This window comes from Alnus glutinosa, chromosome 13, assembly GCF_958979055.1.
Source record: "Alnus glutinosa chromosome 13, dhAlnGlut1.1, whole genome shotgun sequence".
Classification (NCBI taxonomy): Eukaryota; Viridiplantae; Streptophyta; class Magnoliopsida; order Fagales; family Betulaceae; genus Alnus; species Alnus glutinosa.
Window position 1 is genome coordinate 3848536 of NC_084898.1, and position 16349 is coordinate 3864884.

The 16349-nt window shown below is 36.7% G+C and overlaps 1 pseudogene; it reads left to right on the forward strand.

The window, feature by feature from the left end:
* Positions 1–14935: 14935 nt before the first annotated feature.
* LOC133854903 (thaumatin-like protein) lies at positions 14936–15615 on the forward strand (annotated as a pseudogene).
* Positions 15616–16349: the final 734 nt, after the last annotated feature.

Consider the following 16349-nt stretch of genomic DNA (forward strand, 5'->3'; position numbering starts at 1 on the left):
TGAGTTGTTCTCTTTCTTCATTTGCTTTTCAATTTTCAGGATAAGGATGAAAATCTGTGGTTGACAGGTTGTCTTTGTTTTGTTTTTCAGAATTTTTATTTTATTTTTTATAGATACTTTTTCAGAATTTCAGTCATTGCAAGTTGCAACATGACTTGTCAACGTGGCCGCATCCACATTTTTTTTTCCTTTTTTTTTTTTAAGTTTATTTTGTATTTTGTACCTTTTTTTTTTTTTTTTGGTATTAGTGCCTACATGTTAACTGATATATCAATTTGGCATATATTTATGAAGTTTGATAGATAGATTTTTTTGTAATACATATATTATGTTATTATTTATATTTTGAATTGTAATTACCATACTTTTATATATTATAATAAAAATATAGTATATAAAAAAATTATTTATCATTATATTTTATTATTTTAATTCTGCACCTACAAAGATAGATTCTTGACTCCGCCACTGAATATTGTTGAGCCTGCCCTCCCGTTGTACCGTGTTTGGATAATAATGTCACACGTGAGGGGGCGTGTTAAGAGTCCCACATTGTCAAGGTATACCTAGATTGTAGGCTTTAAATTATAAGTCTTGATCAAATATCTTGCCTTAAAGTGCATTTTGTAGATGAGTAAAGCTCAATAAACTTTATCACTATATACTTTTTCTTTATTTATTTATTTTTTCTCTTGGACGTACTGCTATAAGCAGTTTCCATCATTGTTATGTAATCATTCCTAATACTCTTCTTTTTATGTTCTGTATAAGAATTGAGCCATGCTACATATTCCTCCCTTTATAATAAAAAAATTGGTTTTATTTTCCTTAAAATCAATTTTTTTAAGGAAAATGGGGAGACAAAGGGGGATGAGGGATGCATTTCTAGCATTTCTCATAAGAATCAAGAGCGGTAATTAAAGACCCTACCCCTTTTCCTGGTTGTTATTAAGAAAAAAAAAAAAAAAAAAAAAAAAAAAAAAGGAAGAAAGTAGGTTTGGCAATTTTGACACGACCCGCGAATCTGACACGACCCGCGAATCTGACACGAACACGACAGGAATATATAGAGTTTAGGTTTAGGCTATAACCCGTTTATGACCCGTCAACCCGTTTATGACCCACCAACTTATTTATGACACGTTTATGACTCATCAACCCGTTTATATATAACATATTTATGACGCGATAATTACACATTTTTTTACCAAATTAGTTAAATGGGTTGACACGCTAACCCGATGGGTTAACACACCAACCAAATAGGTTGACACGGCAATTCAAATTGCCAAGCCTAGAAGAAAGGTGTGAGTACCGTCAAAATAACAGAGTTTACCTTATATTAATTAGTACGTAGAAATAGACTTCAACAAATAAGATTTATTTTGTATACGTTTAGAACACATAATGAGTACAAAAAGCGCGCGTGGTTTCCGTTGCAACCCGATTCATCAGCTACTTAGTTTCAGATCCAACTCTACGGATATGTCAAGTGCAAGCTAGACTGAAGATATATACGACGAAACTAGCGTGCGGCAACAAGTCTCCATCATATATGGTGAAATTTTAGTGATATTTTCAGGATCCTGTGTAAGAATAAGTAAAAGAAGCTAGATGTGAATCCCCTGGTTTTTTCTTTCTTTTTCTTTTGTAATCTTTCATATATATATATATATATATGGGAACCCTTCATGTACCCATCATGGTGGGACTTTAGTGATATTTTCGGGATCCTGTGTAAGAATAAGTAAGATAAGATGTGAATATATATATAAAAGTAATGTTAGAAGTTGTTTCAATAATAATGTAATTTTTTAAATTATTATTGAGTGAACTTGTGATTGATCATTATTGAATTTTGATCGAATAATAAATTTTAAAGTTATCTCATTTTTATTAATGTCCCATTAATCATGCATGCAGTGAAAGCAGGATCTCTTGTGGGCGTGAATCAGAATGAATCGAAGAGAAGCGCTGCTGCCAGTCGTGAAATCTGGAGATATTCTAAGCTGAGATTTATCCGATTCATTGAAAAGGGAGAAAAAACAATACACATAAAATTTATGCGGCTTTTGACAGTGAACTTACGTCGTCTCAGGAATGAGCAGTTAAATGTTTCATTAATTATTATGCCTTAGAGATCGACCAACTATTTCGGTGGGAATCGTTGAAAATTCGAAAGAAGATGTCGGCCTGACTTGGAGCAGTACAAGTCGATCAACAAGTGGAGTCTAGCCATCCAGATGAAGTATATCCTTTTCTCGGACCACCCTGTCTCTTGTCAAGATGGCGGCTCATGTTTTTAAAGAAAAGGTGCTGGCTGCATTTAACTATAATATCTTTTAGATATCTTATTGGTGCATAACACTTGTATAAATATCGTACATGGCTCACTGTAAGTTTCACTTTATATCTTTAAAAACCTGCATAATAGTTGCCGTTGTGCATAAGTCTTTTTCCTATCTTTTAAATAGTGGTTTTTTATTTTTCAGTTGTGATATAAAAAAATAAAAATAAAAATGAAAGAGAAGATTTTTTTTTATTTTGTGTTTTAAGTTATTTGTTAATGTATTTACTTTTTTTTTTTTTCTAAAACTAAAAAAGTACCACCAAACGTGTCCAATGTGTCTGTGCTTGGCAAACCATTCACATTTTTTTTTTTCGAATAGTAATTAAAAGAGAAATGAGTTTTGAATTTTGAATTTTTTGTATGAGAAAAGTGAAGAAAAGAGTTTGATTTTTTTTTTTTTTTTTTTTTTAAAAAAAAAAAAGAAAGGAAAAAAATAGTGTATTGCCAATGGAAAATAGTTAACTCCCCAATGAAGCCTGCAGGTCTCTACTCACCAACCCCGGTCATGATCTTGTTATATACTCGTGCCTTGGTACACACGTTTCATCTAATTAATCGGACTTTGTTTGTTTCGGCGTAAAATGTTTTCTATTAAAAATTATTTTCAAGAAAATGTTGTCCAGCATTTGATGCATACAGAAAATCACAATTTTTCTTTTCCTTTTTCTTTTTTTCATTTAATCATATTAATCTATAAAAATTAATTTTTATTCACAACATTAAAATATTAATATAATGTAATTAAAAAAATAACTTAATAATTTGAGTTACAGCAGTGGTCTAGCGGAGGCTCATCGGTGGTTCGGGATGGCTCAATGGTGGTCCAGCATTGCCTGGTGGTGGTCTAATGGTTGCTTAGTGGTGATCGAGGTGGCTCGGTAGTGGTTTGGGGATGGCTGGGTGGTAGTCCGACGATGACTCGGTGGTGGTCTAAGGATGGCTTGGTAGTGGCCGGGGGTGCTTGGTGGTGATCCGGGGATAACTAGGTGGTGGCCGGGGGCGGCTTGGCAATAGTTCGAGGGTAGCTTGGTGGTGGCTAACAGTGGTCTGGAGCTTTGAGAATGAAAAACTCAAAATCAGAAAATTATTTACGAAATTTAAAAATGAGAATCATTTGCAAAACTAATGAAGATTTTTTGGTTAAACTGAAAATATTTTCTGTTTGACTATTATTTTTTGTCACATCAAATACCGAAAAGTACGAAAATTTTTTTACAGAAAATATTTTACGTCAAAACAAACGAAGCCTAAATCTAATTCAATAATAATATGGCTGAGAAATATACAAATAAAATGCATGTGTGCACAAAAAAGATGCACCAATAAGGTTTTCTTTATAACAGCACAATCACAAACCACCAAAACTAGTGTAGCGCTTTAGAGCATCTCCAACAGAATAGGGAAATGGTTCATAATAATATTATGAACCCTTTTCGTCTCTAGCAGAATAGGCAAAATAGATTTTTTTTTTCTTCTAGTGTGAATAGCAAAAGAGATTCTTTCATTCTCTCTCTGTTTCTTTCACACTTTTCCACACAAAATAATATTTAAACGCAAATAGAGAGTAGAATAGACAATCTGTTGGAGATAATATAAAAAAAAAATAATTAACTAAAATAAAAAATTGTACTTTTACAATATGTACTTTAACAATTATTGTTGGAGATGCTTTTAGCCCAAAGTCTCGTCCCTAAGCTAAGGGATTTGGATCCCTGCCCAATTATCCTTTGTCCAAAAAGAAGGGGAGGAAAAATTATAGAGAGCTGTGAAAGGGAGCTTTCTGTCCGAATAACCTACTTGCAAGCTAGGGACCTCGGCTCTGTCAAGAGCCCCCTCTCACAACTAGGTCCAAAGTGAGTCTCTTTAAGATTCCCATACAATTCTTTTTTTTTTTTTACATCACTGTCTGATTTTTACGGTAAAGTATGAGGGTTTTTTTTTTTTTTTCAAGGCATCGAAATTTGATATCTTTGAAGAGAATAAAAGAAAAATATATATTTTGTGTAAAAAAATTATTTTACTTTAGAGTGAGATTTGGGCATCTTTTTCACTACAAAAAAAAAAAGGGAATTATTGACGGTTTTTTTATAGACGTTTTTTGGTTAAACCGTCGGGAAAAAAAAATACGAACGGTTTGAGTAAACCGTCCTTAAAAACACGGACGGTTTTATTAAAACCGTCCGTAATTATAAAATTACAGACGGTTTTTTAAATCCGTCTGTAAAAATATATTGACGGTTTTTTTAAACCGTCTATAATATTTATAGACAGTTTAAAAATAACCGTCCGGAATTAGAAATTCCGGACGGTTTTCTCAAAACCGTCGAGCCCTAGATAATCTAAAATTAGAAAAAAGGAACCCCAGCCTAGCTCACAACCTGGATCTCCAGAAAGTTCGACACTCTCTCTCTCTCAGAGTCTCTCACACCCGGCCGCCGACGCTCTCTCCCTTCTCAGGTGCTATCTCTCAGTTAGTCTGGCGCTCTCTCCCTCCTCCGGCGCTCTCTCTCGCTAGCTTGGCTAGCTTGTACCTCAGCTCGACCCATCCGGCCCCTCCCTCTAGAAGTCGAACCCGGCCGGCCTAGCTTCCTCCTCTTCTCCGATGACGCCCCCAAACATCTCATCTATCCTGGGAGCCAAACATAGCCTCTGTTTTCCCGACGCCCGATTTAAAGGTTGGTTTTTTTTTTCCCTTCTCCTTCGTGTTTCTCAACCAGCAAACTGAACTGGGTTTAGTTTTACCTATCAAATTTTGTTGCTTGAATTTAAAATTACTTTGATTTTATTTTACTACTCATGTTCAAATCTTTATTAATTCTTAAGTAACAAGGTTGATCGGCCTTAACAAGAGTGAAAAGGAAGAAAGGGGTATCTTAAAGAGCCTCAAAATAGAAATCTAAGTTAATTAAGACAGTTGAAGTCAATGTGGCTAATTAGTTATTGCTTCTACAAATGAAATTAAACTAAAAAATCAGCTGATACAGAAATAATAACCAAGGCCCAGTCAATTAAAGAGCTGTAAAAAATTATCAGATAAAAATAAAAATTATTAGATAGATATATCAGAAAAATCAATCCGACTTAACTATCGGAGGCTTCCAACTGAACACTACCCCCGGCCCAAACCGATGTCACACCAACGATCTTTTTTCTTATTTTACAAGTTCTTATCATTCAATCCGACCGTACAAAAATTCACCTCAACATCTGCACTTTGTCGTGGTTTCAAAATTAAAATTGAATGGCAAAATAAAAAAGTTGTGGATGCTCCATAATTTTTAGTTTCATCTTGTTTTGGGTGGGAAATGGTGGAGTTATTTTCTTTGGGCTAAATTTTGGCCCAACTGTGTGCTTTTATAGATAACTCCAGCCCATGTTCATCTAAATCAGAACTGGACAACTACTATGTTATTGACATTAATATTCAATCCAATAATAATATTTGTACTAATACATTGCAACGACCTTCCAACCAAGAATAAATTGCAATGTTGAGAAAATTTTAGAAATGTAAAGAAAAAATTGCTTAGACACATTATTGAAGTTATAAATGAATCCACATGGTGTTTAGGTCTTGTTTTGACATGGATTTAAGACTGCTAAACTTGACATATACATAATTTGTTCCTCTTTTCATATTTCTAACTTTCGTGAACGATTAACCCTTTATCAGAAACATAAAAATATTTTGTTACCATATAGCTTATGCGGTATATATGTTTTTGTTACCATAAAAATGTCTTTTAGCAGCTTTTGCACAGGAAAAAAAACTTATGTTTTTTCAGTTTTCAATATCTTTTTCTTCTTCACATGATGTAGTTAGAAAGATGGATAAGAGTTGGATGAAGTTGCCGTGAAGTTCGCGAGAGTATATTCGTGGGGTTATGGCGTTTGTGAAATTTGCACGTGAACATGAGAGTAGAAAATAGGTCATTGTGTGCCCCTGTAAGAAGTGTTTGTTGGGCAAATCATGGTCCTGTGAAGTTGTATTTGCCCATTTAACGTCAGGTGCCGAGATTATTGAGGGTTACACTGAGTGGATAATGCATGGGGAATCACTTGTCCCTCCCGTTCATAACGAGACAATACATGAAGCTCCCAGGACGCTTCAAGTGGATAGCATTCCACTACATGGGGGGTTTAGTGGGATGCAAGACATGCTTACTGACGTTTTCACGATGCACGATGTTTGTGTAGAAGTCGGTAGGTCTCAAGTGGGAGTTGACGCCGAAGCCGAATCCGAGTCTGTGGATGTTGAAATTGAAGACTCTAACAGGGTGCCGAATAAGTTAGAAGAATTGCTAAAGGATGCCGATACGCCACTCCATGGAAATACAAAACATAGCAAATTGGGAGCTATTGTGCGTCTATATAGTATTAAGTGTATGGGCGGTTGGAGCAATACATCATTTTCCGTGTTGCTCGAATTCATCAATGAGCTGATGCATCCAGATGCAAGTTTGCCTAAAGACACATACGAGGCAAAAAAATACTTGAAGGATTTGGGCCTTGAGTATGAGAAGATATCGGCTTGTCACAAAGGTTGTATGTTGTTTTGGAGGGAAAATGAAAAGTTGGAAAAATGTACATTCTGCAATGAGTCTAGGTGGAAGGATGACTTAACTAATGAAGATGGGTCGACAAAAAGTTCGAAAAAAAAGCCGGTCAAAGTGTTGCGTTGGTTTCCTCTAATACCAAGGTTGCAGAGGTTGTTTATGTCACATCATACATCTCCACATATGAAGTGGCACGCTCAAGGCCGTACAAAAGACGGTGTGTTGAGGCATCCGGCCGATGGAGAAGCATGGAAGACATTTGATTCACGTTACCCAGTATTCGCATCAGACCCGCGAAATGTGAGGCTTGGTTTAGCGTCAGATGGCTTCAATCCTTTTGGGACCATGTCCTCTAGTCACAATACTTGGTCGGTAATGTTAGTACCCTACAATTTGCCTCCTTGGATGTGCATGAAGCAACCGTATTTTATGTTAAGCTTGATTATCCCTGGTCCGAGTGCACCAGGACAGAATAAAGATGTGTATCTAGTGCCCCTTGTAAGTGAGTTGAAAAAACTATGGGAAGTAGGGGTAGAAACTTTTGATGTAACATCAAAAAAATATTTCACAATGCGTTCGGCCTTGATGTGGACGATAAATGATTTTCCGGCATACGGTGATTTGTCAGGTTGGAGTACACATGGCCAGAAAGTATGTCCTTGTTGTAGGCATGAAACGCAATCAACGTGGCTAACTTATGGTAAAAAATTCTGCTTTATGGGACATAGGCGATGGTTGCCTCCGAATCATCCATGGAGAAGAAACAAGAGACGATTCAACGGTGCGCAGGAAATGGTTGGTCCTCCCAAAGTGCCGGATGGCAATGAGATCATGAGACAATTAGAGTGTGTTGTCAATCGGGCAAGGACCGGACAGAAGCTGCCGGTTGGGGAAGTAAATTGGAAGAGGCGAAGTGTATTATACGATTTGCCTTATTGGAAATATCAATTACTACGCCATAACATTGATGTGATGCACACAGAGAAAAATGTGGTTGATAACATACTTGGCACGCTATTGGACATGAACGGTAAAACCAAAGACAACCACAAAGCACGTCAAGACTTGCGTAAGATGAAATTGAGACCAAAACTCCATCCATTTATCGCGGAAAACGGCAAAATATTTTTGCCCGCAGCTTGTTTCACAATGACGAAAAAAGAGAAGACTGACTTCCTGCAAGTGTTCCATGATGTTAGAGTGCCCGATGGATATTCTTCAAATATGTCACGTTGTGTCAAGCTCAAGAAATGTACTGTTGGGGGTTTGAAGAGTCATGACAATCACATAATCATGCAACAACTCATGCCAATTGCACTTCGAGGAACCTTGCCGGATGATGTTGTGAGGCCTTTAATTGAGCTATGTGGGTTCTTTAGGGATATTTGTTCAAAAACATTGAGGGTGGAAGATCTGAATCGTCTAGAGAATCAAATACCCATAATCTTGTGCAAGTTGGAACGAATATTCCCTCCGGATTTTTTTACATCCATGGTGCATATAATCATACATTTAGTAGGTGAATGCAAACTGGACGGACCGGTACACTACAAGTGGATGTATCCCGTTGAGAGGTAATGTTAAAATTCTGTTAACTTGACATTTGTTCAACCGAATGACCTATTACAATATATATGTCTTATGTGATGGTCTCATGGTCTGGCTTTAATGTAGGTGCCTTGGTAGATATAAACGTACCGTTTGTAATAAGGCCGCGCCCAAAGGGTCTATTGCAGAGGGTTACATTGCAGATGAATTGTTGACATTTTGCTTGCGATATTTAGTGAACGCGCCAACGGTCCAATTTAAGGCCCCAAGACACCCAGAGGAATCGAGAGGGGTGACCAATTAGATAAAACTTGATAATATCACGTTTGAGCAAGCACACCGATATATTTTATTCAACTCTGACGATTTCCTTCAATTTTGCACGTGAGTGACATTAGTAAATACGTATTATATGCCTCTAAATACAATGAAAAGTAACTTATACATCTTTTGTTGACGTATAGGATGCACATGGAATCGCTAATGGAACCAAACAACCGGGAACGTATCTCGCATCAACAGTTGGAGAAGCAACAGAGGGACCAATTCTGTAGCTAGTACAAGTCATACGTAAGAGAATTGTTGGTTTGAATAATTATTTGCCTATAAAAGCATCATGAAACCTGGATTTTTAAACAATGTGTCTAAATCACAGGTTGATAAATTGGTCAAGGCGGATAGAATGACATTGGGAGAAAAACTTGTAAGTCATGCTAAAGGCCCAATGTTTGATGCTGTAGAATATAAGCGGTATGTGGTTAATGGCGTGTTATTCCGCACCTTGATGTCGACGAAGAAAAATAAAGTCAAAACAGTGGAGTGTGTGTCACCACTGAAGATGGTCTCACCTACTATGGTAAGCTAACTCGAATAATCGAGGTTACATACTACGACTTGATGCGGTATGTGCTTTTCAAGTGCGATTGAGCCGACATTCAACCGAATAAGGGATACAAAAAAGACGAATATGGATTCGATCTTGTCAATTTCAAGAACCTAATACACACGGGTGCGCGACTAACCGATAATCCGTTCATACTACCAAATCAAGTATCGCAGGTGTATTATGTCGAGGATCCTAAAAATCCAAATTGGACTGTTGCTGTAAGGACAAAACCTAGAAATGTGTATGATGTTGGCAGTGGTGAAAGTGATGATTATGTTGAGACTGACAGTTATCATGAGCACGAGCCGTTCAACGTCAACGTAATTGGAGACGTTGGTTTTGATGACATTGATTGTGCACGTACTAATGTACCGGCCACCCAAGCAACATAATAATTGTATGTATGAATATGGTTAAACTATGATATAGAATTCAAATATATGGTGTCTAGAATGACTTATAGTCGTCTCACTTTTATTTTCTAAGCATGTCGTTTCTGTTGCAAAAATATTGTATCTTTTATTTACTATTAAATGTGACCAATTTTCATGTGTTTGTAGGTAGACATGACCCCTAAACAAAGAATGCTGCAACCAGGAAAGGATTATTGGACGCTTATAGACCGCACACCGATTGAGCGACCGGTTGTAGGGTCGGATGATACGACACAAGACCCTAATAAGACACAAGGGGGCGTAGATTGTCAGTATGTACTACATGAGCGACCGGTTGTAGGGTCAGACGATAAGACACAGGACCCTAACGAGACACAAGGGGGCGTACATTCTCAGCATATAGTACATGACCAACCGGTTATAGGGTCAGACGAAACGACACAAGACCCTAACGAGACACAAGGGGTTGTAGATTCTGAACAATGTGTAGCACCTAATATGGAGTTTGGATTATCAGCACAATCAGTACCCGAGACTTCACAACATAGTGGTACTACTCGGGTGCCTCGTATATTACGGGATGGGAAAGTTTACACAATAGGTATGAATTTTTTTTATATTTGATGGTAGTCAATCACTTTGGTAATCTTTTACTATTATAGTAATAATCAAGTGTGACTAACATTTTTTTTATGAGTTGCAGATGAGCAGGGTAGAAAGAATTTAGGACTGTTGGTAGTCCTAAGGACATATGGCACATACCTGATGGGGAAAAGGTGGTGATCGAATTCAACCTATCCTACCAACCAACCGGCCCGGGGGTTGAGAAATTTAGAAGAATTTGTGGGAAGATCATAAGAAGTGGTAAATTCGTACGGCTGCATGGTAACTGGAGGACATTATCATTAGAAGGGAAGGAAGATATGTGGCGCACCCTAACGGTATGAAAATTTCTATTGCCATGTCAATAACTTCTTATTTATAGTTTTGTAGTCTTACATTTCCAATTAATTAAGATATGGGATATCATTTTTTGTGTAGCAAAAATTTTATTTTGAGCCTATTCCAAGATAAGACGTGCCCAAAACGCACTTCTTCACACTTTGGGATCGAAGAGCATCGCATAGGTTGCACGAGAAATGGTACGTCTAATAGATAAACGTTCACGGCTTGTACGTATTGCGGTAATATAATAAGCTTATAACTGATAATGTTAATGATATTGTAGGAGGGAGACATAGGAGAAACATCGAACCGAGATGATATGTTCATTGTCTCGCACACCAAGAAAGATGGGAACCCTGTGAATGCAGCGGCTAGAGAAACTATCGTAAGTGGTAAATACAACATATTAGTTCTAGGTTCAAGTTCTCACCCTTGGATGTTTTGTGCAGCAGAAGATGAGAGAAATTATCGAAAATCAGTCGCCTGCAGAACGAGTGTGTTCACAGGGGTCAGTCTATTGGTCGCATAACGATGCGTGTGCACAAGTGCTAGGACAAGAACATTCCGGTCGTGTACGCCGGGTAGGGCTAGGGCTAGGGCCGACTCCCGGTAAATCCACCTCTTATACCTCCGGACAAGGATCGATCTCTAGTGCGCCTACTCCCAAAGAACAAGAAATGGCTACTGAGATGGAACGTTTGAAGACTTTGTACGAAGCGCAACAGGAAGAGCTTGCAACTGTCAAACGTATGGTAGCCTTGATTATGACAGAGAAACAATCATCAATGGGAAACAACGAAGAAGGTGATGTTTTGGTTTACACTTAACTTTTGATTAATCAGTCATTAATTGTCCCATCTTACTGTTCATTGGGATTGTTTTATTTTTATTTCAAATTTCACTAGAATAATTTATGCTTGAAGAGGAATGCTAATAGTTAAGAGGAATGTTAACTATTATATGCTTAGGTTGAATCTTGGAATTCTCGTGAACATGTCTTTTTAGTTATTGGGGGAAAACATCGTCAACTCGTATTTTCTATTAGCTACAATTTTAGCTGCTTATCAATGATCTTCTGTAGAACTTGCTACTCTTTGGTAGTGTAGGTGCTGAAATGGCTCTGTAGTGCAAAATACCGTCATTATTTTCTCTATTCTATCATTAGCTTAGCAGTGTGATATTGACAGTTAAAAGTTAGCTACTTAATTCCTAATGCTACTACTAGTTTAAGGATCTATTCTATCATTTGAAGCGAAAAATAAAAAATGAAGTTTGCTTGTATGAGTACGTATCTAGGCAGTTATTTTATAATCATTACTTGTGTATAGTTTTCACCTAAAAACATGTTAATCATAACTTCATTAAGATGATTTTTACCTAACAATTTGAGATTTGTATACCTATTGCAGCAAACACTAGAAGCATAAATGAACAAGATGGTTGAAGCAAGCAATGCACACAAGGTCGTAAATCGGATTAATTCTCCTCTGGGCCGGCTTGCATGCATTGATGATTATAATTGTGCATGGAAACAACTTGTTTTAATATTTTTGGATTTTTAATTATGTATTTATATTTGAATTCTGTAATAGGTATATATGCATGAATTTTTTAAATATGTAAGCTATTGGACTATTGTTACGTTGTGAGTAGTTTGAATTTGGAAATAGATTTGGATTTGGATTTGAATTTGGATTTGAATTTAGATTTGAATTTGGGATTTTGGAAATGGATTGGAAATGTTGTATTAGGGTTTTTTTTTGGATTTTAATTATATATTTTTTAAAAAATAATAATAATTCTGGACGGTTTGGGCCCAAACCGTCCAGAATTATTCGGGTATTCAAAATAATCAATCCCAGACGGTTTGGGCTCAAACCGTCTGTAAATTACGGACGGTTTGGGCCCAAACCGTCCATAAAAGCTTATGGACGGTTCACAAAGAACCGTCCGCAATTGCGGACGGTTTTACTGAAACCGTCCGCAAATTATATTACCGACCCTTTTTCCAGACGGTTTTTTTCCCGATTTCTGGACGGCTTAAAACCGTCCAGAAATCCCATTTTTTTGTAGTGATTTTAGGTTTTGAATGACGTTTTTTTATTTATTTATTTTTTTTTTACAACGCAAAACAGCCAACCTTTACCACACCCTATAACCTGCAACTCTATAACCAAACACCCATTTTCTGAAGACAAGAAGAAAACTCAACTCCTGACTCCCAGAATCTTCATCGGCAAGCTCCAGTTGCTGCAAAGAATTAATTCTCTTCAATCATCTTGAAACCACCTTTTTCTATTATTCTTGTACGAATTTCCCATCTAATTCTTTGTAAGATTTTCTCCTCCGAGCTGCGAGTATTTCCATGCTTCAAGCCATTTGGATGCTTCCATAAATGGTACACCACTGCTCCTAATCCCAGGGGCCCCGTTTGTCTTCAAACCCTCAACCCAATCTATAGGAGGATTTATGTAAGATTTGAGAACTACATATTTCTTCCAATTAATCTTTTGGGATCATTGGTTTGATGTTTATAACTACAATACAACTATACAACTTCTACGTACTATAATTATGAATGTTACAACTATTCACTTCCTATTTTATTATACATCTTCTAACGTTTTGTATTCAATGTATTGTACTATTCACCTGTTTAATTATTATTATCTTCAACTATGAATGATTTTTTATTGTCTTCATTAATTAAGATACTTGTCATTATTGATGTGAGCTGTATTTTCGACAATCCCTCACCAAATTACTTCTCATTACATCCTTCCATATATGTCAACTGAATTAAACTACAAGTAAAGAATAAATGTGATCTACTTTCAATACATCCTCTGCAAAATAAGCACAAGAAATTCCCCTCAAACCCCCATGTGAGAAGATTGTCACCAGTAGATCGATAAATTAAGCATCACGAGCAACCAACCATAAGATGAATGAATGGCGAAGGATTGCCAAAGTCAACCGCACCAGCTTCCACCAGGGGACAACATGGAGCCTATTTCGAATTGCCTCCAAAGTTTAAGAACATGTGTGTTTCTCATTCTTTGCACAATTGCAAATAGGAGTATCCTCACACCCTATATTCACATCAGTGAGCTTATTATGGATTTGCACAAAATCCTCAGAACGAGCGCGCAGGAGGCCAACGTACACCATTCGTTGTTTCTCAACACCGAAATCAGCTTCTTCCCCATTGCACTTCCTGAATCATAAACTACCTGAAACCCTTATGTATCAATTAATACCCCGGCCCATCCGGATGCCACCAACCATACCGAAGAAAATTACGTACTAGGTACTTCCATCCTCCAACACCAAGAACAACTTTGAGGTATTTCAATTGCCACAAATTCTTGCCTTTCAACAAATATTCCTTTACCCATGCAACCCACAATGAGCCTGCTCTAGCAAAGATGTTCCAAATATACCTTAACATTGCAGCAAGATTCCAATCAGCCACCCTTTACAATCCCAAACCACGTACTTCATTTTTTTTTTTGGGACACAAACTCTTTCCCATCAAACTTTTGCTCTTGCTCTACTCCGATTGGAACCAAGCCACAGAAACCGGTTAAATTTATGTTCTAGTAGCATGATAACCTTCGACTCCACCAGTAAACGTGCCTTACATTGAAGGAATCGTGTAAATTTTGTTATTCTTGTGTGTGAATGTGTTTTGTTATTTTTTTTTATTTATTTATTCAAGTTTATTGAATTGATATCTATCCTTAAAGCATGAAATTCTGACAATAGTGTCTAATCTATAATTTCTTGTGCATTGACATTGGTCTCACCTACAACTTATTACTTGCGATAGCCTACACTTGAATTTACAATCTTTTTAACGTGGTTGATTCTCAAATGCATTTTTAATAAAACATATGACTTTTACATGTATTTTAAGAAATGTATGTAACAAATAACAATCACATGCTCTAAAACAAATATCAATTTAATAAATTAGTTGGATTGAAAACCCCAAGTTTAATGAAAACTTTGTTAAAAAATTTAGGTGAAACTTGTTCTGGAAGTGTTAACTAGGGACCAAACACGCCGTTCTCAAAGGTCAGGTAGAAATGTACGTAGAATTATTTTACGCAGATATTGTTTGTTAAACTTGATTCAAACCTCAAACCAAATAAATATCAGAACACGAGATGTCCTTTCTTACCCTATGTAAACCCCTACGCATCTCCCTCACAAACCACAAAAGCTTACACAGTTTCTCTCCCTTCACAAAATGAGTCTCTCCAAAAACCTATTCATTTTCTTCTCCCTTTTCATCGCTCTCTGCTTCGGTCTAGCCCATGCAGCTAGATTGGACATAACAAACAATTGCCCCTTCATAGTTTGGGCCCAGGCTATGCCCGGTGGCGGCAAGCAACCCTATCAAGGTGAAACATGGGGCCTTGATGTTAATGTTGGCACTAAAGGGACTCGCATTTGGCCTCGAACAAGGTGCAATTTCAATGTTTCCGGCCATGGCACTTGCTAGACAGGTGACTGTGGTGGGCTCCTCCAATGCCAAGCCTGTGGTGTACCCCCAAACGTACCCTTGCCGAATACACACTAAACCAATTTAGCAACTTGGACTTCTTTGATATCTCTCTTGTTGACAGGTTTAATGTTGCCATAGAATTTAGCCCCACGACTAATTAGTGCACCAATGGTAGAAGATGTACTGGTGATATCAATGGGCAGTGCCCCCAATGAGTTGAGGGCTCTTGGCCGCTATAATAATCCCTGTACTATCTTTAAGACCAACGAATATTGCTGTAATTCTAAAAGCTGTAGACCTACAAAATTTTCTAAATTTTCAAGGATCAATGCCCCGGTGCTTATGGTTACCCACAGGATGACCCAACAAGCACATTCACGTGGCCTTGAGGGACTAACTACAAGATTGTCTTCTGCCCTTGAAGTAGTACTTCAAGATCGAGGAAGGAAACATATAATAATATGTGATGTAATAAAAGGTTAAAAGGCTTTGTGAGCACACATACGTACACGTGTGAAGAAGTCATATTAGTAATAAACTCATGTTTGCAGTACTACTACGATTTTCATTTTTAGTGAACCATGCATGTTTGCAACTCTCTCTATATGTTAATATTCATTTTGGCTGATGATTAATCAAGTATATATTAATGGGAGGTAAATGGACTTGTAGCTTTTATAGGCAGCTTTTATTATAAAGTTTCATGCGACACTTATCCTTGTCCGTTACTAAAATATGAATTACCATGTAAATTTTAAAAATATCATAGTAAAAGCAATAATAAACAAAGTATTTTTTCAATTTTTATTAAGGACCATAAAGATATATACATTTACAGAGCTAATTTTTTTGCCCATTCTTTTTAAAATAAATCTAAGATTTAGCCAGATTAAGCAAAGCAGCCGGCTTAACTTGAAAATTCATTCTATAGTCAAACTAATTAACCATGCATGTGTCGTCACCTCAAAATAGTAAAGTTTACCTTATATTAGTAGAAATAAACATTAATTAACAATTAAGATTTATTCTCTATACATTTAAAATAATGTGTCAAATCATCCAAATTGGTATTTTATTAAAGCACAGTAGTACTGTTCTAAACTTTCAAGTTATAAAGTTAATTAGCTATAGATCTTAAAACAGACGTTTATCATCA